At 45.6% G+C, this 25,308-nt stretch overlaps 1 protein-coding gene across 5 annotated transcripts in view; it reads right to left on the reverse strand.

Annotated features, from left to right (window-relative positions):
• The window catches only part of APBA2 (amyloid beta precursor protein binding family A member 2), a 211,836-nt gene that overhangs the window by 63,624 nt on the left and 122,904 nt on the right, over positions 1-25,308 (reverse strand). The gene's annotated exons all lie outside the window — the stretch shown is intronic.

Consider the following 25,308-nt stretch of genomic DNA (forward strand, 5'->3'; position numbering starts at 1 on the left):
ATAGCAGACCAAACGAAAAACAGCTATTCAGTGACCACAATACAGGCTGGGAGGAAGCGTATCACACAAATGAGAAGCAGACTCAGCCAAATTGTTCCTGACACCAATCTTGTCCCCCATTTGGTCTCACATACTGTAAAGATAATATTATTTTGTTCCTTTCAAATATAATTTAGTTGCCTTCACTATACACGATGTGGATTTGAATGGTCCTGGAGTACGCTTGTATAATCAGCCCAAGCACTCCAGACAAAAGTCACTGAGTAAGTACTTCACTTCAAGATCACAGGCAAGCTCAAGCTCTGAAAAGATGCTAACAAATTAATCTTTCAAAATCCATACTGATGTCTGGCCAGGCGCCGTGGCTCACGCCTATAACCCCAGCACTTTGGGAGGCTGAGGTGGGCGGATCACCTGAGATTGGGAGTTCAAGACCAGCCTGACCAACATGGAGAAACCCCATCTCTACTAAAAATACAAAATTAGCCAGGCATGCTGGCACATACCTGTAATCTCAGCTACTCGGGAGGCTGAGGCAGGAGAATTGCTTGAACCCAGAAGGCAGAGGTTGCAGTGAGTCAAGATTGCACCACTGCACTCAGCCTGGGCAACAGAGTGAAACTCCGTCTCAAAAAAAAATAAAAATAAAATAAAATAAAAAAACACTGATGTCCAGCACTGTCAAGCAAGGCCCTCTAACCTAGCTTAGCTCTAACCTTAGCTTAGGGTCACAAAGGGATGTGTTTCTCTTTGGAAAATGGCAGTGAAATGGACAAAAGTACTGAGCACACACTAAACCTTCAATAACAGGATCCTACGTAAATCAGTGTTAGCATATCCGCAAGACAATTTTGTAGCAACTGAAATATTTATAAAGGGCTTAGCAAATAAAATGCATTGTTATGATTTATTCACAACCAAGTAAACATAGAATAAGCTGTGCAGACATGCACTGAGACATTAGCAAGGGCTGCCTTTGAGTGATGGGGGAATGGTATCTACTTCCTTTCTTTCGTCATGCCTGGCTACAGTACTTCTACAGAAAAATACCATTAAAAAGACAAGCACCAAGGATTGCAAGCCTGCTGCAGCCCAGGGAGCCTTGGGCAGCCATGCCTGCCAGGTGACATTTCTATGGTGGGAAGGGTGTTAAGTCTCAGCAGCCCTTGGAAGAGGCCTGGGGTCAATGTTGGGCCTGATTTCTTCCTTTTGGGCATTCAATATGCCAGGACATCTGCCCCACTGCATCCTCATCTTGAAAGAAGCGAAGGGCGACGATCTGCCCTTTAAATATCATTTTACAAACTGCTGTCAGACCTTCACATCAGTAGGTAGTCTCCAGGAAAAGGCATTTTCAATATCTCACAAGGTAGTCCACACCTGAAAGCAGCGTTGATGCTGTAACAGGAACAGGGTACCTGGGTGCACTTCTGGCCTGGCAGGTATTTGCTGTTCTTGCTGGGTTATGTCTAACAGGAAGAAGTCAACTCTCTCCCACAAGAACTTCTGGAAATAGCGGTGGCTTGGCAAAGCCTACCTCTGCATGCTCTGTTTGCTCCTGCATGCCTTTAGGGGAAAAGCAAGGGTCCAGATAAGAGGGGAACTAAACATATTACCAACACTGACCATTTTCTTAACATGCTGGAGAAAGGGCGTAACTTCTGCAGCTGCCAGGACCCTGTGCGAAGAAGTACACTGCTAAATACACCCCTTACCAGATCCATCCTCAGAGACAGAGAAATCTGCCATCCCCAGAGAGGCGGCCACAAGACTTGAGGGGAAAAATCTGTCCCTGCGGGTTACCCTGTGATTTTCACATTTTTTAAAGTCATTTCCAAGTACACGCAGCACTGTGTAGATTTAAAATAAGCCACAATCCATGTTATGGCTGAACTATGTCCCCTCCAAATTCATATGTTCAAATCCTGATCCCCCATACTTCAGAATATACCTTGTTTAGAAATAGGATCACTGCAGATATAATTAGTTGAGATACAGTAATTTGGGTAGGCCTAACTCAATACTGTCCTTTAAAGAGGGGAATTGTGGAGACAGTCACACAAACAGGATGCAGGCAGGACTTTCTCTAAAACCTAAGGAGAATCAAAGATTGCCAGCAAACTACCAGAAGCAAATGCAGAGGCAGGAGACAGAGGTTCCCTCACGGCCTTCATAAGGCACCAATCCTGATGACACCTGGATCAGGGACTTCAGCCTCCAGATCTGAGACAGTAAGTTTCTGCTGTTTATGACACCAGTGTGTGAAATTTTCTTTTTTTAGACAGGGTCTCACTCTGTCGCCAGGCTGGACTGCAGGTGAGATCTCGGCTCACTGCAACCTCCGCCTCCTGGGTTCAAGCAATTCCCCTGCCTCACCCTCTTGAGTAGCTGGGACTACAGACACGCGCCACCATGCCCAGCTAATTTTTGTATTTTTAGTAGAGACAGGGTTTCGCCCTGCTGGCCAGGATGGTCTCGATCTCTTGACCTTGTGATCCACCCATCTCGGCCTCTCAAAGTGCTGGGATTACAGGTGTGAGCCACCGCGCCCGGCCACGTTTGTGGACTTCTTACAGCAGCCTTAGCAAACTACAAAAGTCCATAAGGATCGTGTGCACTTCACTCAGAGTTCCCCCGGTTTTCACCTTCTGGGAAATTCTCCCACATGTAATCAGGAATAGTTTTTCCACTTGGGATCTAACCATGATTTCCACTATTGATCGCTTATTTTTCTAAATAAATTTTAGAATCCCATTATCAATATCTGTTTTCTAAATCCTGCTGGAAATTTGATTGGGATTGCAATGAGTCTATAGGTCAATTTGAGGAGAATTAACAACTATACTGTATCTTCCCATATATCAATCTATCTTTCCATTTAGTTGGGTCTTTGATTTCTCTCATCAGGATTTTGCAGTCCACAGCATAAAGATCTTGCATATTTTCTTATTGCTATGTATTTCTGACTATTTTTGGGGGGGAGGGAATGCTATTGTAAATGATACCTTTTTTAATAATTGCTTTTTTTTTTTTTTTTTTTTTCTGAGACAGGATCTTGCTCTGTCACCCAGGCTGGAGTGAAGTGGCACAAACATGGTTCACTGCAGCCTCAACCTCTGAGGATCAAGTGATCCTCCTGCCTCAGTCTCCTGAGAAGCTGGTACTACAGGTGTGTGCCACCATGTTCAGCAAAATTTTATTTATTTTGTAGCGACAAGGTCTTACCATATTGCCAAGGCTGATCTTGAACTCTTGGCTCAAGTGATCCTCCCACTTCTGCCTCCCAAAGTTCTGAGATTACAGGTGTGACCCATCGCACCTAGCCTACTCATTTCTCAAACTCATTTTTCTTTTATGATAATTTCTATCAATCTACTTAGAGTTAACTTCGATTCTTTATTCTGTCATATACATTTCGCTTTTGAGCTCATCCAGTAATATTTTACTTGAGATATACTTTTCATTTCTACAATTTCTGTTTTTTCTTTTTCATAGTTTATATTGCTCTGCTCCTTTTCCTGGTTCCTCCACCCGTAAAGTTGGGGCTCTCCGAGTTTTAGCCTAACACACCACACTCTTTCATAGTTTCTTGCAACTGCAGCCCCTGCTGAGGGCAGAACAGAAACAGAAAGAGGGAAACAATGGGGCTTCTTCCCACCATCTTTATACAATAACTGGTTCCTCCACCCAGAGAGCTGGATTTTCTCTCAGAGGTGTAGGTGCTACTGTTCTGGGTCTGGCAGAGCCAGGAGAGAAGAAAAGACAGAACTAAACAGCGATCCCTCCTCCTATCCAGCTGCAGCGTTCCTCTTTCAATCCTCTGGCCAGAAAGATGGGTTTCTCAGAGTTTCTGCTGCCTCTGCCCACTGTGCTATTTCCCTAATCAGTCAGCCCTCAGATCAGAGGAAGAAACCCAACCACAGAAACTCGGTTCTAACATGCTGGGCACTCAAGCTCCATCCTCTTTCCCAATGGGGTTGCTTTTCATTCTGTTCAGAGTTTTGAGTTCTCATCAGCAAGTGGAATGGGCTAGAGTCGCTTCCTCCATCCTGAACTGCACAATGTGTCCTCCACTGATCTTACAGATGTTAAGCTAAAACCTGCCTGTTTTTATTTCATTCAATTCATCGGACACCTGTCACTGCCCCTCAATGTTCAGCTAGGCTGGGCATCATCAGCACTGTCATCAGCGGGAAAGGTCACGCTACGGGAAAGCCGGTGAGCTCTGGTCCTCAGGCCTAAACCCCACCTGGATGCTACAATCAACCTGGGAGTTTTAAAAAGTATCAATTCCTGGATCTTGTCCCAGCTCCATGCAGTCAGAATTTCTGGGTGAGGAGAATTTGGACACTCTGGGTGGCTGACATGCAGCCAAGGCTGAGAACCACTGAACTGAATGGGACAAAGAAGTGAAGGGCCCATGGCCCCGTCATCTCTCAGGGTTCACAGTTTCTGACCGGGAGCTGGAGGCTAGGAAGATAAGGAGGAACTGAGGAAGGAACCGGAGAGTCACGCTGTTGAGGGCTGGCCTGACAGCCTCTCCTCCAACACTGCCCCTCGCAGGGATCTAAGTGTCTTTGTGGTAGTAAGATGTGACCTTCTTTAATAACACATACAACTTCAAAGGCCGTCTGTGACTCCCTCACAGTAATCTCCCTGGTGGGCCTTAGGGAAGCAATGCAACTTCTTAGCAGCAGCTCGCCCCCCACCACCACCCCGCCACACACCCTCTTCCTTCTCTTCACACCCTGACATATAGCTGAAATAAGGCTACATGTTCAAAGGACACTTTTCTTTTTTGAGACAGAGTCTCACTCTGTTGCCCAGGCTGGAGAGCAGTGGCGCAATCTCATTTCACTGCAACCCATGCCTCCCGGGTTCAAGCAACTCTCTGCCTCAGCCTCCCAAGCGGCTGGGATTACAGGGGCCTGCCACCACACCTGGCTACGTTTTTGTATTTTTAGTAGAGACAGGGTTTCACCACCTTGGCCAGGCTGGTCTTGAACTCCTGATCTCGTGATTTACCTGCCCTGGCCTTCCAAAGTGCTGGGGTTACAGGCGTGAGCCACTGTGCCCAGCTCAAAGGACACTTTTAAGGCAGCATATCTCCCCACGTTCAGCAACAATAGTAAATCATCTCACGTTCCTTCTAAAACACGCATGCACACAGGATGGAGCCAAGAAGGAAGTGGGTGTGTGTCCCCCCAGGTCCCCTACTCCAGACAGAGAGCCTGGGCTTCTGTCCCCGCCCTTAACCCAATGCTTCAGTACTGTCTTGAGGGCTTTAATCCCAGGACCAGAAAATTCAACTGTCAAAGTTTCAGAGTACAGCTTTGCTGATCTGGTTCAGCATTGTGGAGACAGGATGGGAAACCAATTCGTACCATGGAAAAACGCAGAACATTTTTCAAAAATTAACCCTTCAAGGATGACCCATGGTTTCAATCCCCCAAGTCTCTGTGCTTCTCCATAGCTGAGGTCCCCTTAATTCCCAAGTATCCCTCGGAGGCTAGCTCACTTGGAGCCAGAAAAGGGGATTTCTGGGGTGCTGTGGAGGGAAGTTCCTGGGGAGGAGCTCTGTGGGGAGCCAGAGTCCTCCACACCAAAACAAGGAGACCCCAGAGTTCAGGCAGGGTAGGGAAGGCAGAAGGTGTCATCAAAGCACAGGGCTGGCAAGCTTACCACCAGCTGCCTTGGCTGGAACTCAGAGAGTCCTGGGGGTAAAACAAGAGGTGCCAGCAGCCAGAGAGTGGACTGGGCCCAGGGTGCAGGACACCAGGATCCATGGGGAAGGCAGCCCTTCTGCTCTGGTTCAGAAGTCCCTGCCAATACTCATGTGGAAATTTGATTGCCATTAAAACAGTATTGAGACAGTATGCTGGAGAGGTGATTAGGCCAGGAGGCTCTTCCCTCATGAATGGATTAATGCCATTATCCAGGGAGAGGGCTCCTGATAAGAGGTTAAGTTCAGCCCCTAGCTTGTCTGTCTCTTTGCCATGGATGCCTTATGCCATGTTATGAGGCAGCACAAAGGCCCTCACCAGATGGTGGCACCATGCTCTTGGACTTCCCAGCCTCCAGAACTCTTAGCCAAGTAAGCTTTTCTTTACAAATTACCCAGTCTGTGGTACTCCATTACAAAAGGACAAAATGGACAAAGACATTCTCTAACAAAGGGTGTCAAGGGTCCCAGCAGTCTGGGCCGATTTCTTCCAGCCCCACGTAACTCTGGCTGTCTCTCCCTGCCTGCCTCAGGTCCTCATCCACAAAAGACATGTTAAAGACCCTCCTTTCCTGAAAGGCCTGGAAACTGCCCCTCTAATCCCAACAAGCCCTCAGAGGCCTGGGCCCATAGCGATGGTCAACCTGTGATCTCCCTCAATGATTCACACCATCCTTCCCACAGCTCACCCCAAGCTGTTGACCTGGTCCCTGGAGCCGTCTTTAACTTTCCGTACATGGTGGCTACACACCCACCCAGTCCATAAGCCAATGGAAGCAGGGGCTTCATCTCATATTTAAGTGTCCTCTAGAGCTACCAAGAGGGGCTCAATGATAGGTGCTAAACGGGTAAACATAAAACTCAAATGCTGAAATTCAACTCCTCAACTGGATAAACCAGTTTACTTAATCACTTTGATAAATGATTATCTTCTGAATGAAAAATCTCCCACAAAATGTCTTTAAGTAGTAAGTTTCTCCTGGCTTATTTTAAATAATTTAACTTTTATTTTAAATAATTTAAATTTATGCAAAAGTTTTTGTTTTTGGAGACAGGGTCTCACTCTGTCATCCAGGCTGGAGTGCGGTGGTGTGATCTCAGCTCACTGCAACCTCCACCTCCCAGGTTCAAGCAATCCCCTACCTTAGCCTCCAAAATAGCTGATATTACAGGTATGCAACAGCTCGCCTGGCTAATTTTTGCATTTTCTGTAGAAACAGGGTTTCTACAAAACCATGTTGCCCAGGCTGGTCTTGAGGTCTTGGACTCAAGTAATCTGCCTGCCTCAGCCTCCCAAAGTGTTGGGATTTTAGGCATGAACCACCACGCCGGGTCTAATTAATGTACAACTTCTAAATAAATGTTACCACGGTAAGAAGCAAGAACTCTGGGGTGTTCAGCAGGAGATGATGCAAAAGAGATGTGGGAGTATCTGCTGGGCCTCTGGCCACGCCTCCTTTGAAGGCCACCTGGGGTCTCTGCACCCCAAACCCGCCCCCACAGTTCCCCAGTCCACTGGGGAGGCTCCACATCACCTGCTGGGACAGAGGGAGCTTCATCCCACACCCCACCAGGTTTCTCCAGAGCTGCTCCCACCACCCCTCGGCTCAGCAGCATTGCCTCCCCTCCTGGCTATGTGCCTCTGGCTGCTAGTGAGACTCCCTTTGAATTAAGCATCTTCACCGAAGCACCCCTTCCTCGATACAGGTGATGCTCACCCTCCCTGAAGGAGACCTGGAAGCCTTTGTCTACTAAGCAACATTCTCTTCCCCCAGAAAAGCCTGGCGAGGGGATAGTCTGTAGATACATTAAAAAAATAAGAGGGGGGGGGCCCTGTCTCTAGTTTTTTAAGACAAAAATTAAAAAAATAAAATAAAATAAAATAAAATATATATATATATGATATATATATATCCAGGCCATCTGCCAGGCACTGAGGCCTGGGCAAGGAAGTATGGCTGGCAGGTGACAGGAAGGCGTAGGGGTGAGGGCTCTGCCTACGAGGACACAAGGGAGGGGCAAGGCAGCCTCTGGCAATGAACCTGGGCACTTCTTCAGCCGCCCAGCCCAGCCCTGAGCCAGAGAGCACAGCCAGGGCCAGGTGAGGGGGTCACCAAGGTGGAGTCCCAAGCCCTGGCTTGCAATAGGCAAAGTCTCCAAAGCTTCCCCAGGTTGGGGGGGCGGTGCTCCGGGATGACACCTGGCACCCTGAGGGGTCCATATTCAGCCTCAGGTCTTGGTCTGCTCCCGCCCTCTCTGACCTGCTGTGTACCCCAACAGCTCCTTCACATGCAGCAGAGCCACCTGCGGAGGTGGGTCCCACCCCTACAGCTTCCAGCTCAGGAGGTCAGCGGGAGACTGGGACTGCGCACTGCTCACACGTGCCCAGGGGATGCTGAGGCTACTGGTCCAGGGCCCACCCGTCGTGAAGGACTCACTTTAAACATGGAGTGCCACATCGATTTCTTTGTCACATAATGAGCCAGCAGTCTCGCTGTTGAAATCAATAATAAAAATCCCATGATTACTTCCAGAAAAACATCAGCAGTTTTCACATCTGAGAGAGACTACAATTAATCATCACATGGCCCCTCCAATGTCCCCCACACACTCCTAATTCCACCACCCTCATGAACATGAGAGAACACAGGATTTCCGCGTCACATCCACTGTCACTTAACTGGCCTGAGCAGAGTCCCCTCACAGGAGCCCCTACCTAATAGTTGAGTCATGCTTTCCCCCAAAACTGGGAAAACACACCCAAATGCCCTCCCAGGCTGTTCCTGAAGCTATTTTTTAACCCGTGATGGCTATTTACTAATTAATCCTAATGAACCCTCAAGTGCAACCATTCAGTGCCCCCGCCACTGGTGGCAAGCCCTCACGCCCCTGGCTGCCTGGCTCATGGGCTCCACAAGACGGAAGGAAGGGCAGTGGCCCCAGGTGACCAGGCCCCAGGCCTAGCAGCCAGGTAGAGGCAGCAGCCTCATTCATGCTGAATATGCACTTCACAGTCTGTGCCCCAGGAAGTCAGAGCAGCCTGTAAATCTGAACTGGTTCAAAGCGTCACTCTTCAAAGTAAACAAATAGCATGCATACATCCTTCCCAACACTTCCATTTCATGTGGTCTCTATTTGAGAAGTCGTACCAGGCCTGAACTCTAAAGGAACCCCAAGCCCCACTCTTTATTAATCACTAAGTCAGGGCAATCAGTTGGTATGTAATAAAGAACTTGGCTGGCCTGCTGGTACCTTGGAGGGAGCCTGTACATCCTTGGGGTCTCCAAGTGATAAGAGTGTCCTTGTTACTCATGGTGGGTTCCAAAGTATATGCAAAAGAGATGACTCAGGATGCAGGCTGGTCATGCCAGAGGGGCCAAGCAGCTACTAGATGGGTGGGACTTTGAAACAGGAAACACAGGCTACTGGCCTGACTTCTGGGAAGGCCAGATATTGAGCTTAACCACACATCCAATGATTCAATCAATTCACTGATGCAATTCATCATGCATCATCCCTACATAAAGAATCCCAAATAAAAACTCTCGACACTGAAGCTCAGGTGAGCTTCCCTCATTGGCAATACCCTTTGATGACTGCAATACTTGGATGCTGGGAGGATAAAGCATCTCTGAGGATGCCAAAGCCTTCCATCTGGAAGCCTCCCAGTCTCTGGCCTAGGTGTCCCTTCCTTTCTCTGGAAATTTTTGCTACAGTAAAACTGTCACTGTTACGTATAGTGCTGTTCTGAGTTCTGTGAGTCATTCTAGCAAATTATCTAATTTAAGATTGGTCATGGGAACCCCTGAAATTATAGTCAGCTGGTAAGAAGGATGGGCCTGCGGACCTCTGAATTTGTGGCTGGTGTCCGAAGTGAGGGCAGTCTTGTGGAAGACTGTGCCCTTAACGGCTCGTTTGGCTGACTTTGGAGAGCTGGTGGAGCAGGTTTTGAAACATGGATCTAAGGGGCAGGGAAATGTTAATACATGGTAGGTGAACAAGATGGATAAGACCATTCCTGCTGCAGGCAGAGAGGTCTTATCACATAAACCAGGGAAAAAGAATGTCAAGAAGAGGTGTCAGGTACAGAAAAGACATCAAAGAGGAGAGGGCTGGGCAGCAGATGTGGGCCCTGTCTGACCCCAGTCCCCGATCGTCCTTCTGGAGGTGTGAAGTGCAGACCTTAGCAACCTGTAGCACGTGCACAGATCACCTGGGCATCTGGCTGCTATGCCAATTCTCATTCAGAGGCTGGGGTGGGGGGCCCACAGTGCAGCCTCAGGGGGCCAGCCCTGAGGGACCCAGCCTGGATAAGGATGGCAAATCCTCCCATTCCTCGGCACACAAGAAAGCCAGATCTCACCACAGAGCCATCTCGCCACAGCTGTGGGCAGAGTCCACGCTCCCCAAGCTGTGGCTGACCAATCGGTGTGTCTGTTTGACCTGTCCACACATACTGTCCACCTTCTGGGTAATTTCCATGGCAGGGGTAGAGCAGCCCAAAAAGAAAGGGTCTGGGATCTGGCCTCAGAGGCACAGAGCCAGATGAGATGGAAGTGCTGAGCGCCGCAGTCTTGTAGGAACTGAAGTTCAGAGGATTGAATAGGGCTGGGCAGCGCTACTACCGTGATGGCATATTTTGGCACGGGGCTGTGCTTTGGGGGTGGAGGGTCTAGGAGTCACATGACTTCTGACTTTGAGGCTGCCCCAAGGCAGAGATAGCCAGATGGATCACCAAATGAAGAAACTACAGTATTAGTCAGGAATTTTCAGAGAAAGAGAACTAATAGGATGTATAAAAGGAGATTTATTTAGGCTGGGCGCAGTGGCTCACGCCTGTAATCCCAGCACTTTGGGAGGCCAAGACAGGCGAATCACGAGGTCAAGAGATTGAGACCATCCTGGCCGACATGGTGAAACACTGTCTCTACTAAAAATGCAAAAATTAGCCAGGCGTGGTGGCATGTGTCTGTAGTCTCAGCTACTCAGGAAGCTGAGGCAGGAGAATTGCTTGAACCTGGGAGGCAAAGGTTGCAGTGAGCCGAGATCGCACCACCGCACTCCAGCCAGGCAAAAGAGCAAGACTCAGTCTCAAAAAAAAAAAGAAAAAAAGATATTTATTTCAAAGAATTGGCTCACATGACTGCAGAGGCTGGCACATCTGAAATCTGCCGGGCAGGCCAGCAGGCTGGCAATTCCAGGAGGAGTTGATGTTGCCATCTTGAGTCAGAAGGAGGTCTGGGGGCAGGCCTTCCTCTTCAGGGAACCTTAGCCTTTGCTCTTAAGGTCTTCAACGGATCAAATGAGGCCCATCCAAACAGGAAGGACAGCCTCCTTTACTGAAGGTCTATTATGTTCATCTTACCCAGAAATGACCTTCCCCACAACATCCAGACTGGCGTTTGAGCAAGCAACTGGGCACAAGAGCAGGGCAAAGTTAACACACAAAATTATCCATCACGACTACACCGGAATGACTCTGCCCCTTTGACACACAGGCACTGGGGAGACGGGAGCAAATAAAACAAAGTCCCACATCTCAGGGAGGTGTCGCCTCTTCCTATCCTGACCAGAGTTACTCACGCTTCCTCTACAGCCCTTCCAAGCACAGCCCCTCTGCTACGTAACTCTCACCCCTGGCCATGAAATTCTGCGGTTACCACCACCTACCTTTTCTCAGTATCAAGACAGCATCCTGTGCACGGCCTGCCCTTCACCCTCAACCTCCCTGGGGTAGCTGTGGCCGTCCTGGGATTCAGCACTTATGTATGATGTAGCCAGGCAGACCCTACACAGCCGTGGAGACGGGTGCTGTGCTATCCCAAGCTCACCTGTCACTCATACCTGCTGACTAAAGGAAAAGAGTCCCTCCCGAGATACCTCCTGAAAGCACCACATCTTCCTTACACCAGAGCAGGGGGTCCTTATCACAGATCACCCTGGCTTCTAGTATATGCAAAATTCTTACCATCCATACACAAACACTAGTTAACCACAGCATACACAGGCCAGTATTGTATATTAAGTTCTGTATAATTTAGGGGATTGGTCTCATGATTTATAAAAATAACATTGAAGTACGTATCATTGATTACCCCTCAGGAATAAATGTGGAGGTCTTTCTACCTTTCCCAAGCCCCCAGGAGTTCTTCACCTTCCTGAGCAGCTAGCGCTGCTTTTTCTTAAAATGACTCAGAAGCAGATAGAAACCCAAGGCAATGACTAAAACACTATTTCAGAACATGCTGGGAGACGGGCCTGGGAATCTATCTTTGTATGAAACATCTTGGATAATTATTATGTATCTTAGAGTTTCAAAATATCTGGCCTAAGGGATCCCTTCTATGAATGGTTAGCCTACTTTAAAGTAACCAAAAAAACATGCTAGATTAAAAAAAAAAAAAAAAAAAAAAAGAGAAGGGTGACGTCGGTGGACCAGGATCTTTGTACATCACTGAACGAGAAGGCAGATGGAATTCCACAGAAGGATGAAACTGCAGCCCAGAGTAGGGCATAGAAGAGCACGGCTGGGAATGTACGGGAGACTCCAAGGGGGCTTCAAGGCGGCAGACTCCAGGGCAGAAGGGCCTGAGCAGCGGGCTGATTAGCTAGGGCACTAGAGGAAGGTCCGCTGGGAGGTCTGCCGCACAGGCTGCCGCCTCCAGGGCTGGGCGCCACTTGGAATCGCGATTTGTGGAAGGAAGATGCTGGGAGGATGGATGTTAAGAGGCCACCCGGCAGTTCTGCTGCACACATCATGTGGTACTTTCTGCACAGCAAAGATAAGAGAAAACCCTCAGATCTTCAAAAGGCAGAGGTGGGCATTAAATACAAAGAAGCAAGACCAGATGATGAGACTGAAATCAGACTTTTCATCAGCAACACTGATGCAGAAGGACAATGGGAGAATGTGGCCAAAGTTCTGAGCAGGAAAAAAAAAAAATGGTCAGAATTTGTATCCACTGAAACTATCATTCACATGAGAGGGCAAGCTACAGATACTCTCAACCATGCAAATAGAAAAATAATTCAAGAAAAATATACCATTTCTAAAAGAAAAGACAAATACCAGAAAAATGGCACTGATGAGGAGAAAAAAACTGAACCCTTACAATTCTTAAATAATGGACGGTTGTAAAATATTTCACAAATCTGGTATTCTAGAACTAAAATCAGATATTGTATTAACATGGGAGGAGGAGATGGTTGGGGAGGAAGCAGAGCGAGAGTGTGCTAATATTTTTATTCTGTAAGGGAGGAAGATGCATTTATTAACTATAGATGTCAATACAAAATACAAGTGTATCTTTGACTTGTAAGAGTAATCAAAGGTATAATTTCTAAATCATTAGAAGTAAACAAAAAAGCCCAGAAAACTCGACCCACTCAACAAAAGATAGAAAGGGGAAAAACAGAAGCAATTGGAAAAATTAAACCCAAATGTCAAAAATAGTCTGAACATACCAGTATCACTGGATTAAATTCACATAATAAAGAGATTTTCAGATCAGACTGCAGAAGCCAAACAAAATTCAGTTAGGTGCTTGTCAGGCTCTAAGTGTCCCCCCAGATTCATATGCAGAACCCCTCACTAACCGCCAGTACCTGAGAATGTGATATATTTGGAAGTACTGCCATAAAGAGGTGACTAAGTTAAAACTGGCCTGTTAGGTGGGCCTGAATCCAATCCGACTGGTGTCTTGAAAGAATATAAATTGGGTTACACAGAGGCACCCAAGGGGCGCACACGCAGAGGGAAGAGCGCGTGCAGAGGTAGCAAGGCCATGTGCATGCCACGGCGAGAGGCCCGGGGAGGCCGGCCCTGCAGCACCTTGACGTTAGACTCCCGCCTCCAGGACTGTGAGGCAATACATTTCTGTGGATTCTGACACCAAGTCTGCGGTGTGTCATTACAGCAGCCTGAGAAAATGGACACAATGCTCTTTATACTCTTTCAGTCCCTGTGTTGAAAAACACAGGTTTTTAGATTGTTTTAGAAAATTAAACCATGAGTTGCTTAGTCTCTTGTGATGACACCTGAAGAAAAAAAATGGCACAAAGACTGCTAAAAATAAAAGTATAAGAAACAAGAGGCAAGTGCTAATAAGAAGGTGGCCCATATGGCGATATTCATCAGACAAAATGGATGTAAACAACAAAGTATGGAAAGGCACAAAAAACATTCCCACTAATAACAAAAATAATCCACCAAGAGCATCACGTACCTTTACCAACTTCACAGCATAGCTTCCAAATATAAACCAGGCAAATAATGATAAAAGGTGAAATAGCCACATTCATATTGAGGTTAAAATTAAATTTGATTTAATTAAAATTTAAATTTAAAAAGACAGGATATAAAAATTAAATCACAGTAAGATTTATTTAGAACCCAGTACCTAACAAATACAGAAGGCAGAGGTTACACACAATTACACACACACGCACACACACACACACACACAGCTTTAACCAAAACTGCCTATGTAGTATTAGGCCACAAAAGAAATGTGACGTTCTACAAAGACTGTACTGGCTGTACCCACTGAATACAATGGGACAATAAAAAGGACTGACAAAAAACTTGTGTCAGTTATCAATGTATTGCCTCCCAATTCTGAATGCACCCCTCAATATCTTCTCTGAATAAACAATGGAATTCCCTTAAGCATTTCTCCTTTAAAGTAAGCACAGTGTTAAGCTTTCTTGGCAGAGGGTGATGGAAGAACACGGAAGGAGGAAAAGGGTTCCCATGGTTCTCGACTCAGGCCACAAGAGGCACCTAGTTCTTCGGCAACCCTGCAGCCTTATTCAGGCCACCGCTGATCCTGGAACCCAGAGTCCACATGGCCAGCCACCTCTGGACTCCCCCGACAAACCCCATGTAGCCTGCGTGGTCTAGAGAGTCTTGCGTTGAACAATCATTCCTTCGAATGGCCGGCATCTCTGGATGCTTGAACTCCCACCACAGGCCCACCTCCAGCTACTGCTCCCCAGCCTGCACTCCTGGGTGTGCCCTATTGTGACCAACAGCACCTCCAGACCAGTGCTGGCCTGCCTGAACCAGCGGTCGTCCTTGCTCTCCCTCTGAACTACACCTTCCCTAACAAGCTGGGCCTTCCCAGGAGCTCTCCCAGGTATCCCCTTGCTCGGGTCCCCTCCCTCTGCCCCATAATACCACACAGAACTTCCACCTCTTGTAGTTACTCTCTCATCGTGCCCAATAATTCTACTAAGTATGATGCTGCCCTTGGGCTTCCTATCTCCTGACTAGACCCAGACTGTTAAAAGGTAGTTAAAAAAACAAAATGAAACAAAATATGATATGCCTGGAAAATTCTTACACATTACTTTAAATAACTGAGGCTTAGAAAGCACTCAAGGCCGGGCGCAGTGGCTCAAGCCTGTAATCCCAGCACTTTGGGAGGCCGAGGCGGGTGGATCACGAGGTCAAGAGATCGAGACCATCCTGGTCAACATGGTGAAACCCAGTCTCTACTAAAAATACAAAACATTAGCTGGGCATGGTGGCGTGTGCCTGTAATCCCAGCTACTCAGGAGGCTGAGGCAAGAGAATTGCCTGAACCCAGGAGGCGGAGGTTGCAGTAGGCCGATAACCCGCCATTATACCCCGGCTGGGTAAAAAAGGGGAAAACCCCCCTCAAAAAAAAAAAAAAAAAAAAGCACTCAAAATGTAAGTGATACAGTTTTAGAAATGGACAAAAAAAATTGGATATCACAACTACGGGATATGGCCAAATCAGTACTCATTAGGAAATATACACATTTACTACAGAGGTTTTTGTGTGTGTGAGGTTTTTTTTTTTTTTTAAGAGTGGGTTAATGTCATCTGATCTTCAACAAACCTGATAAAAACAAACAATGGGGAAAGGATTCCCTACTTAATAAGTGGTACTGGAAGAAGTGAAAACTGCAGAAAACTGAAACTGGATCCCTTCCTTACACCTCATACAAAAATTAACTCCAGATGGATTAAAGACTTAAAATGTAAAACCCAAAACTATAAAAACCCTAGAAGAAAATCTGGGCAATACCATTCAGGACTTAGGCATCAGCAAAGATTTCATGGTGAAATCACCAAAAGCAACTGTATCAAAAGCAAAAATTGACAAGTGGGATCTAATTAAACTAAAGAGCTTCTGCACAGCAAAAGAAACTATCATCGGGGAAGCAGGCAACCTACAGCATGGGAGACAATTGTTGCAATCTAGCCACCTGACAAAGGTCTAGTGTCAAGAATATACAAGGAACTTAAGCAAATTTACAAGAAAAAAAATCAAACAACCCCATTAATAAGTGGGCAAAGAACATGAACAGACAATTCCCCAAAGAAGACATTTATGTGGCCATCAAACGTATGGAAAAAAGCTCAACATCACTTATCATCAGAGAAATACAAATCAAAACCACAGTGAGATACAACCTCACACCAGTCAGAATGGTGATTATTAAAAAGTCAAGAAACAACAAATGCTCGCTAGGTTGCAGAGAAATAGGAAAGTTTTACACTGTCGGTGGGAATGCAAATGTTCAACCATTGTGGAAGACAGTGTGGTGACTCCTCAAAGATCTAGAACCAGATAAACCATTTGACCCAGTAATCCCATTACTGGTTATAAACTCAAAGGAAAATAAGTCATTCTATTCCAAAGATACATGCACCCATATGTTCACTGCAGCACTATCCACAATGGCAAAGACACAGAATCAACACAAATGCCCACCAATGATAAGACCTGATAAAGAAAATGTGGTACATATACACCATGGAATGCTATGCAGCCATAAAAAGGAATCAACGACATCGTATCCTTTGCAGAAATATAGATGGAGCTGGAAGCCATTATCCTCAGCAAACTAACACAGGTACAGAAAACCAAACACCGCAGGTTCTCATTTTTAAGTGGGAGCTGAACACTGAGAACACATGGACACAGGGAGGGGAACATCACACACTGGGGCCTGTTGGGGGAGTTGGGGGAGGGAGAATATTAGGAAAAACAGCTTATGCATGCAGGGCTTAATACCTAGGTGATGGGTTGATAGGTGCAGCAAACCACCATGGCACACATTTACCTACACAAACCTGCTGCACATTCTGCACATGTACCCCAGAACTTAAAAATTAAAAAATGAAAAGAGGGTTAACGCAGAAGTCTAACAAAGGAAAGTGAAAAATCAAACTGCAGGAATTAGAAAAATGTAAGATTTTTAAAAATTTTAAGACATAAATTCATTAAAAGTTGGCCCAGTATAAAAATATGTAACATAAGACAAATATCAAGAAAAGACACAAACATTAGAACTGAAAAGGCGGCCATAATTACAGATGCAGGTAAGTTTTAAAATTATAAGAGAATACGTTTCAGAACTTTATGCCAATAAATTTGCAAACCTACCTGAATGAAATGTAAGATTTTCATAGAAAATATAAATTACAATTGGCTCAAGTAAAAAAACTGAATAGCTATAGAAGATATTTTAAAATAACAAGGTAACCTAATAAAGCCCAGACCCAGATGAATTTACAAATAAGTTTTATTAAATTTTCAAGGAATAAATTATTGTGATGTCACATCCCAGAAAAAGATGGAAAGCTGAAACAATTTATGACAGGATAAGCACAAACCAGTGTCCAGCATGAGAGAGACAAAGATCCTACCTCAAACTTTAATAGGTTCCGTATTAGCATTACAAACTATCACATGACCAAAGATGATTTTTATCGTAGAGAAGACAGTGTACCCTGAGAACTGATCATACCATTAAAGTTGGCTATTGCCAGCTTCTTATCCTGAAAATTAATAATTGAAGGGGAATAAGGATTTGTTCTGTTTTAACAATACTGTTGTATTTAAGGGTGGTCTAACAGCTCCAGGTGATGAAGAAAATCTCTTCTTTACAGAAAAATACCAGCTAATAAATGAAAACAGTATGACAGAATTGTGAAACTACCTATTTTCAACAATTCATAAATTAACTGATTTAGGCCAGGATCACTCATGGGTAACAGAGGTGGCCACCCATATATGTGGTGCCAAAGACCTAGCCACAGAGTTCTTGTCAGTCTCAAGCATAGGAAACTTTATAAAAGACGCATGCCATTACCAGCTGTAGGGTAAACACACCTGATAGCGATGATGTAGGCCTACCCTCATAATGACCCTGTATGGCAGATGCACCTGAGTGTGTGTTCTGAGCTGGAGAATCCATTGCAGCCAACTCAGAGACTGAGTCCTTGTCTATGAAGAACACCTGAGCCCCTGGCCCATCCTGTGGAACACGGCCAGACAGAGCATTGAGGCCCTGAGTTTTGGGGTAAATGAAGGTTGCCACGTAGAGGTGGTTAAGAAGAGGGTGTTGAGTAGAAATGCCACATAAACTGCATGACGCAGGCAAGAAGTGGCAGCTTTCCTGCTCAGACCCCTGCCCCGAGACTGTAGGAAGGCAGATATGTCATCCGGCCCGCTGTCACTGCACCATTTCTGTACATAGGGCAGTTCTCCTGTCCAACCCGCCACACCCACCTCCCCTGTGTGTTGGCCCCTAATAAAACCCCAAGTCTTGGCCAGGTGCGATGTCTCACAACTGTAATCCCTGCACTTTGGGAGGCCAAATCGGGTGGATGAGGTCAGGAGTCCAAGACCAGCCTGACCAACATGATGAAACACTGTCTCTACTTAAAATACAAAAAATTAGCTGGGCGTCGTGGCACGCGCCTGTAGTCCTAGCTACTCGGGAGGCTGAGGCAGGAGAATCGCTTAAACCTGGGAGGCAGTGAGCTGAGATCTCGCAGCTGCACTCCAGCATGGGCAACAGAGCGAGACCCCATCTCAAAACAAAACAAAACGAAAAACCCAAGTCTCATTTCCTGGCTCTGGGTTTCTCCTTCGGCCTCGAACCTGGTGCTTTCCCTACTGAGGTTAATAGAGGTTCAGCACAGCATCTTAATAATAAATGGTAACTGGCCACATCAGTTGCTAATGAGACAACCACATATTATGTGAGTTGTGACATGTTGCAAGAGAACACACACACCACCACTTAGGAAGTATTCTCGCCAAGAAATTTCAGTCATGCTTTGTTCGGTTGGATTTATCATTCAGCAAATGCCCCTTCCTCCTCTAAGAGACCGGCATACTGCCCACTCCATTGGTACTTACCAGTGAAATGTGAATCACCCATCTGGAACTTCCAAGGCTACACCTCAGGGCATCTCCTGCTTTCCATCCACTCTTCCCGTGTTCGTGTAACTCACCGTGGGCAACATGAGCCCCATGCAGCCCCTACCCTCTAGTTTGGATATCAGAATAAACACGTCAGGCAGAGCCACCCCGCAGACCTGCAACTTGAACAAACCTGCCCTTTTGCTGACCCTGCCTAGGAACAGGAAGAAAAAGTCTCTTCCTAAGAGATTCTGCTGCTGTTGTTTCACAGCAAAAACACACACACAGAAGCCTTTGGACTGAAATTCCCTTTTACAAAAACTGCAAGAGCTAGAGGGAAAGGTTAAATGCTATCCCAGAAAGCAATCGGGCGAATGCTGAAGATGGGATGTAATGCAGGACAGCTGGTCCAGGTGAGTCTGCAATAGACAGGTGTGGTGGAAGGAAAGGGATGAGGGTGATTCCAGTTAGAGAAGGCACGGAGACATCAGAGCCCCCCCGTCTGAGCAATGAATGAGCCCTGGTAAAGAAACCAGCTGTAGAGGACATCCTGGTAACAACTGAAGAATGTTTACCATAGATTGGGTATTAAATGTTATCGATGAGTTACTGTGAATGTTGTTACTATGATGATGGTCTTGTGGAAATGTAAGAAGATGTGCTTATTTTTAAGGTGCACACTGAACTTGTATGGCCAAATAATTATGGCTACGACTTTTAAAACTTCAGCAAAAAGGCCAGGTGCAGTGGTTCATGCCAATAATCATAGCACTTAGGGAGGCCAAGGTGGGTGGATCTTTTGAGGTCAAGAGTTCAAGACACCTGGCCAATATGATGAAACCCCATCTCTATTAAAAATACAAAAATTAGTCAGGTGCAGTGGCTCACACCTGTAATCCCAGAACTTTGGAAGGCCAAGGCAGGTGCATCACGAGATCAGGAGATCGAGACCATCCTGGCTAACACAGTGAAACTCCATCTCTACTAAAACTACAAAACATTAGCTGGGCGTAGTGGCACACACCTATCGTCCCAGCTACTTGGAGGGCTCAGGCAGGAGAATCACTTGAACCCAGGAGGCAGAAGTTGCCAGGAGCTGAGATTGAGCCACTGTACTCTAGCCTAGGCAACAGAACAAGACTCTGTCTCACCGATTCTCCAACCTAAAAAATAAAAAACACTAATGCCAACAACAAATACTAAGCAAATATGGCAATGGATATGTTGTGTTTATTATACTTTTTTTCTCTTTTCTTCTGAATTAGAAAATGTTTACTTCCACGAAAAAGGTATAATGGGGCTGAGTGCAGTGGCTTACACCTATAATCCCAGCACTTTGGGAGGCTGAGGCAGGTGGATCACTTCAGGTCAGGAGTTTAAGACCAGCCTGGTCAACATGGTGAAACTCTGTCTCTACTAAAAATACAAAAATTAGCCGAGTGTAGTGGCGTACACCTGTATTCCCAGCTACTCAGAAGACTGAGGCAGGAGAATCACTTGAACCTCGGAGGCAGAGACTGCAGTGAGCCAAGATCACGCCACTGCACTCCAGCCTGGGCAACACAGTGAGACTCCGTCCCAAAAAAAGAAAGGAAAAAGGTACAATGGTCATCAAAAAGAGTTTGAAATTCAACAACCCATTCCTGATTTAAATAAACCTTAAATGGTAGACAAAAAAGCAAACTCCTTTAACTTGGTAAAGGATATTTATCAGCCAAGTTCAGTAAAACATCTCATTTTATAGTGATGCCATAAAAGCATCCCTGTAAATTTAGGGACAAGATTAGGAAGGCTGCTATCACTGCCACCAGACGGTGCTGGTCATCCTAACTAGAAGTACTAACATGAGGAGACATCTCAAGAGTTGTACAGTTTGAGAAGGAAGAGGGGAAGAAGGAGCCATTTTTTTTTTCAGATAATAATCTTGCCTTTATAGAAAAATGAGAGAATCAACAGACAAATTACTAGAACCAAGAAAAAGGTTTAGCGAGGTGGCCAGGTATGAGTTCAACATATAAACCAATGGCTCTCCTAAGTACCAGAAATAACCAAATAGAAAATGTAATAATGAAAAAGATCTCATACACAATAGCAACAAAACTAAAAAGCATCTAATCTAGGGAAAGAACATAACGAAAACGTACAAAACTTTCACGAAAAAATACACTATATTCCCGGATAAAAAACAAATAATACTGCACTTTGATACAGTAAATATTTCAAGTGTTTTAATCAACTTAGAAAGTCAATGCAATTCCAAAAGAACCTCCAATGAGAATAATAACATTTAGATGGCAGGGGAAATAATTGTCGAAACACTCTAGAAGAACAATGAAGGATATAAAAATAAAATCATAGAATTTTTATTAGCAAAAGAATATAAAAATGGACCAGTAAAAGAGAGTCCAGAACCACTCATCATCTACAATAATGCACTGTGTTAGGTAACATTTCAAATCAGTTGGTGGGGGAAATGGGTTTTAAACTTTGCAACTCATTTTTTTAAAGCTATATCCCTGAGCTACACTATTCACAAAAATAAACTTCAAGTCAACTAAAGGCTCATTGTAAAATAGATGATTCTAAAATGTTAGATACTCAGGTGACGGGGGATGGACACAGCAAACCACCATGGCATGTATATACCTATGTAACAATCCTGCATGATCTGTACGTATACCCCAGAACTTAAAGGATAATTAAAAAAAAAATGTTAGATACTCTGTAAGGAAGGCCTTCTTAAATAAGACAATGAAAAATTGCCAAGGAAAAGACCAATCGGGAAAGTACAAATCAGCCCATTACTGGTAAGAATGGCATGAATAAAATGATGAAAGATAAGTGCAGGGAGGGAATCCTGTACCTTGTTGATAGGAATATAAATTGGTATCACCATTATGGAAAAGAGCATGGAGGTTCCTCAAAAAATTAAAAATAGAATTACTGCATGATCCAGCAATCCTACTGCTGGGCATACATCCAAAGGCACTGAAATCTGTATTTCAGAGAGAAGTCTGCACGCCCACGCTCACTGCGGCGTTGTTCACAATAGCCAAGATATGTGAATAATGTCAATGTCCTTTGAGGGATGAACAGATCGAGAAATGTGTGGTATCAGCTTTTAAAAAGAAGGAGATCCTGCCATTTACAGCCTCATGGATGAACCTGGAGGACATTAAATGAAATAGGCCAGGCACAGAAAGATAAATACCGCATGACCTCACTTATATTCTGAATCTTAAAAAGTCACCTCACAGAAGCAGAGAGAACGGGGGTTTCCAGGAGATGGGGGTGGGAAAGCTGCTGGGCAGAGGGTGTGCGGTGTCAGCTACCCGAGCTGAGTAAGTTCTGGAGGTTTCCCATAAAGCACAGTGCCCAGTTGAAACACTGCACTGTACAGTAAAAATCTGCTGAGAGGTGAATCTTGTGTTAAGTTTCTCATCACAAATCATCATCATCACAAATACAGTAGCTGGAAGGAAACGTGAGCCAGTGATGGATCTGTGTATGGCACACACTGCGGCAATGGCGTCATGGGGGGCGGCTTAGCTCCAGACTCACAAAGTTGTACATTCAATGTGCACAGCTTTTGTATGGTAATCTTACCTCAATAGACTGTTTTTTGTTTGTTTGTTTTTCTTTGTTTTGTTTTGGTTTCAAGAGTCTCGCTCTGTTGCCCAGGCTGAGTGCAGTGGCGCCATCTTGGCTCACTGCAACCTCCGCCTCCCGGGTTCAAGCGATTCTCCTGCCTCAGCCGCCTGAGTTGCTGGTATTACAGGTGTGCACCACCATGCCTCGCTAATTTTGTATTTTTTTTTTTTAGTAGAGAAGGGGTTTCACCATGTTGGTAAGGCTGGTCTCAAACTCCTGACCTCATGATCCACTCACCTTGGCCTCCCAAAGTGGTGGGATTACAGGCATGAGTCACTGTGCCCAACCTAAACTGTTTTTTTAAAAAAGAAATAACTTCCATAATACTGAGAAGAAGGAATGCAAATTTCCTTTCTACATTTTCTTACAATACCTAAAGAAAGTAAATTATTTAGCTACAACGACAATGTTTAAACCTGCAAGGAAAAAAAGAAAACACCTAAAACAGAAGACAACAAACTGAAAGAAAATAATTGAAGGAAATGTATCAGAGAATGAGCGTCCAGGATGTATTAAACCTTTTTTGCGTGTATGCCCACACACCCAAACACTCACATGAACACCAAAAAGACCCTCCTATATATCAGTAAGAAAAAGACAAATAACCCACAGGAAACTGAGCAAAAATTACAAAAGGGCAATTGACCAAAGAGAAAACACACATACCAGTAAACACAGGCGCATGTTCTTGACTTCACAAATAATCCAGGAAATGACAAAATAAAACTGAGATTTTTCTTCCTATCACATCAGCAAAGTTACAGCGTCAGGAGCTGATGACACTGTAGGGACCAAACCACTCTGTAGCCATTTGGGAAGGGAACCTGATCGTGTCTGTGAAACTGCAGAATGCAGATGACAGCCCGCACTTCCACTTCTTGATCTCTCCCCTGGAGAAGCATTAACCCACAAGCATCACTGTTTGTGAGAGCAACATTAGGAAACAGCCTAAATGTTCATCAGTAGGAAAGTGTTCATTAAACAGTATCTAGTACTGTACACACGGTCCCTGGAAGCCTCTGCAGCAGTTAAAACAAATGAGGCAGATCTCTAAGATAGGCCTGTTTGTGCAATCATGTGGTTCTCCTCAATACCGTGTCCTGAACAACTCCAGTAGCAGAACAATGCACAGACTGAGATGCCGTCTATGTGCATAAAAACAAAACACAGCCATCTACATGCACACATGCACACAAGCTTATGTAAGATAATGGAAGAAAACACGCTCACCACAAAGTGGTTCTCCGGGAAGGGGGAGGTTGTAGAGGCAGCCAGGGGAGAGCTATGCTTTATCTCTGATGTCTCTGAATTGTCTTCCAAAATGCATTCCTGTGTTGCACAATTCTTCAGATGATTTACAAGGAAAACGCAAATCGTTTCTGCCTAACCATATTATCCTTAGTCAAAAATAAGTGACAATAAATAACGCACCAACAGGGAATGGAAAAGGCCACCTTCCTCCTTCAAAGAATGGCCATGTTAGACCCAGCCCCACAGAACAGGAGGGGGAAAGGGAGAGACACACATAGGCAGGCGACCTCCTCCTGGACTCTCACTCCAAGAGCACAACTCACCAGGGGTGAGAGGCCAGCCTGCAGTGTGCCCTGTCCTCTGCATACTCCTTTTCCTTTCCAGCTCTGGCCTTGGCTAGTCTGCAGGTTCGGGGGCAAACCTAGTCCCTGCAGCATGGGAGGAGGTTATACCATAAACTCCAAGAGTCATAAAAACACCACATTTGCCTCCCATGCCCCCCTCTACAGCCTCACAACACACATCAGCCCATTTGCCCCCCTGTGTGGCAGGGATGGTTACAATCCTCACTCCCCAGTTTAAGAAGCAAAAACTCCAAGAGGAGGTGTGGCAGGTGCAAGGTCACCAGCAGCAAGTGGGGGCCCAGGTTCTGCGATACTCTGCCACCTCTCTCGGGTGCAGAGTATTGCTCACAGGCCTCCCAGTGGTGCCCCTCCCCACTTCCCTCTCCAACTCCAGGTTCCTCCTCCTTACGGAGCTGCCATTCCTGAAATCCAGTTTTCCCGGAGCTTGGGAGAGGAACAATTGGCTTTACCTGAGCCCAAAAGCCCCATTATCTGGCCTCAAAGCTTCCCTGGTTGCTCCAGCTCCATCCCCAGCCAGGGGCTGCTCCGTGGCCACACCTGCCACCAGGTGGCCCTTCCTGGATCCCACTCTGCACAGCTGGCCTTCCCACACTTTCTGTCCCAGCCCTGTTGACTGCTCTGGCAGAAGAACTGCTGGCCCCTCCCTGGGATGTCAGTTCATCCTTCTTGCTCACAGGTCCCTGAAACTTTATTCGCTGAAAAGTCTCTGCAGGGATATATAATCCCTCCCAATCTGCAATTTGCCAAATACACAGAAAGAGAATCATTATGGATGCAATAGAAGTCTTCCAGGCACCCAGCACGGTAAAGAGCTCTCTCCCCGCCAGGTTCATTGCCTGAGTTGCAAGGTGCACAGTAATTACAATGACTCTCAAGAGGCCCAGCACTGTCACCCAAGACTATACAGTACTCAGCCCTGGCTGCACACTAGAATTGCTGGGGAGTGAGAATCTGTGTTTCTATCTACGTGTCTCTACCAATGTCTCTATATATCAACCTATCAATACGCAGACCCCGCTCCAACAGATCTTCATCCAGTGGCCCTGGGACAGTCCCCCAGGAGAAATCATTCTTAACGCTTCCTTCCTTGTGACGCTAATGTGTAGCCACAGTTGCAGATATTCCAATCAGT

Source organism: Sapajus apella, unplaced genomic scaffold (genome assembly GCF_009761245.1).
Source record: "Sapajus apella isolate SASKATOON/1434 unplaced genomic scaffold, GSC_monkey_1.0 scaffold113, whole genome shotgun sequence".
In the NCBI taxonomy this organism is placed as follows: Eukaryota; Metazoa; Chordata; class Mammalia; order Primates; family Cebidae; genus Sapajus; species Sapajus apella.